The 2,311-nt window shown below is 36.7% G+C and overlaps 1 non-coding gene across 1 annotated transcript; it reads right to left on the bottom strand.

The window, feature by feature from the left end:
• Window positions 1-1,536: 1,536 nt before the first annotated feature.
• Window positions 1,537-1,618, bottom strand: TRNAL-UAG (transfer RNA leucine (anticodon UAG)). Its single transcript has one exon. It is a non-coding gene; the product is annotated as a tRNA-Leu (tRNA).
• Between the last annotated feature and the right edge of the window lie 693 nt (window positions 1,619-2,311).

Below are 2,311 nucleotides of genomic sequence, written 5' to 3'. Positions count from 1 at the left end.
TTTTTCACTTTTTCACCATTTTTCACTTTTTTCACCCTTTTTCACTTTTTTCACCATTTTTCACTTTTTTCACCGTTATTCACTATTTCACCATTTTTTACGAATTTCATCTTTTTTCCACTTTTTCACCATTTTTCACTTTTTTTCACCGTTTTTCACCGTTTTTCACCATTTTTCACGTTTTTCACCTTTTTTCACCATTTTTCACTTTTTCACAATTTCACGTCTTCACCTTGTTTCACCATTTTTCACTTTTTCACCTTTTTTCACTTTTTTCACCATTTTTCACTTTTTCACCATTTTTCACTTTTTCACCATTTTTTACGTTTTTCACCTTTTTCACGTTTTTCACCTTTTTTCACCTTTTTCACCTTTTTTAACTTTTTCACTTTTTTCACCGTTTTTCACTTTTTTCACCATTTTTCACTTTTTCACCATTTTTCACTTTTTTCACCGTTATTCACTATTTCACCATTTTTCACGTTTTTCACCTTTTTTTACTTTTTCACCATTTTCACTTCACCTTTTTTCACTTTTTTCACCTTTTTCATTTTTTTCACCATTTTAACACGGTTAATTACTGTGCCATCAACATGTTTATCATCTGGGGATATGCTTATGCATGTTGGCATAAGGAAAAACGCATAACAGTACTGACTTTTGTTCCATTGCTCTGATACCACTGAGTGCAGCACCTACTGTCCGATCGCTTTTCCGATCGATTTTCCGATCGAAAATCAGATCGGATATGCATTAAATTATCTATCGAACCAACTATCTGCCAAAAAATCTCATGGTGTATTCCCATCATGAGACCCTGGAGGAAGCCTTCAAATAATTTTTGCATCTCAAGGAAACCGACCTTACTGGGGCAAGTGGGGAAAATGCCAGGGAACCCCTGAAAAGTCCTGAAGGAAGCTTGGGCTTCCAGGGAACCCTGGTTGAGAAAACCTGCTTTGGCCTAGCGTACAATAAAAGACATCCTCTTGAACCCCTAACTGCCCACATAGTTAATGTATCAGCTTTTATGCAAAAGTAATGTCACCTGTCTAAAAAAATCACAATTGTCCACTGTACAATGTAGCCCGTAGCACTGGAATAGATGCTATTGCACGTATACCTAAAATGCCATTCACCTACAATTGAGAGGAAACATTTGCCTACTATTGGGTAATAGGGGCAGATCTCACCTCAGTAATCTAAATGAGATCTTTGCCCTGTTTACTTTGTAGAAAGTCCTATCTGTTGCCACTATTGCTGTCAAAAGGTCCTCCACAGCCAGGAGTTATGAGCTGTGGCACATTGTCAGAATCCAGTGGAAAAGTGCATGTAAAGGTCTTAAGCCATTGTAAGCACTTTTTTTTCTAATCTGTATTCCTTTGTAGCGGTGAAAGAAAGTGTGGTGCTGGGAAAGCCTCATTCATGTTGTTGTGCAAGCTGATGGAGGAAAAGAGAAGTATTTGAGCTTTCTTGTTGTTGATGAAGGGACGTAGTAGATCCACAAGAGGCCTGCGAGGCAAGATAGAAGTTGTAGACTGGCAGTGGTGGGATTTGAACCCACACCTCCAAAGAGACTGGAGCCTAAATCCAGCGCCTTAGACCGCTCGGCCACACTACCTTGCCAATATCGATCTTTTGTGTGCTTTTAAAATGAGGTGTGTATGAGTGGAATGTTGAGTGGTTCATTATTGTGCCATCAACAAGTAATCAACTGGGGACATGCTGCATGTATGCACCTATTCTCAATACCGCAGAAAGAGAAAACACTTGACAGTACTGGCTTTGGTTCTATGCCTCTGATGACAGCACCTAGGAAAGTGCAGGTAAAGCACTCTATGCCACAGCAGAATCAATGGATTAGTCTTCTCAAATGTAACCTTTTTCTGACCAAGATAAGCTCCTCAAGATATTTTATTATAAAAGACAGGATCATATAGCATACATTATAGGCAATAAATAAATTAAAAAATATGCATATCTGAAAGCAAAATTATACAAGAGATTTTTCCTCCAGAAGATCTTATATACAACATTAAACATCCTGTTTTATACTTGATTTCATCAAGCAATAACTCTATTTACAGTATTTACATCAGAAAAACATATAATGCAAGGGAAATACCCAAAACAAGATATAAACACATAACTCATAAATCATTCTCATATGAGATATTACTGTTGAAGGAGTATCAATCAGCCACTTTCATACAAAAACGGAAACAACACCTACATTACATCATTTATTCAACGTACTAAAAATAAATAAAGAAAAGAAAAAACACATAACATACACCACCACCAAAAAAAGAAA

Source organism: Hyperolius riggenbachi, chromosome 12 (genome assembly GCF_040937935.1).
Source record: "Hyperolius riggenbachi isolate aHypRig1 chromosome 12, aHypRig1.pri, whole genome shotgun sequence".
NCBI classification, from domain to species: domain Eukaryota; kingdom Metazoa; phylum Chordata; class Amphibia; order Anura; family Hyperoliidae; genus Hyperolius; species Hyperolius riggenbachi.
The sequence above is the reverse complement of the archived record's forward strand: the minus strand, read 5'-3'. Positions and strand labels throughout refer to the sequence as shown.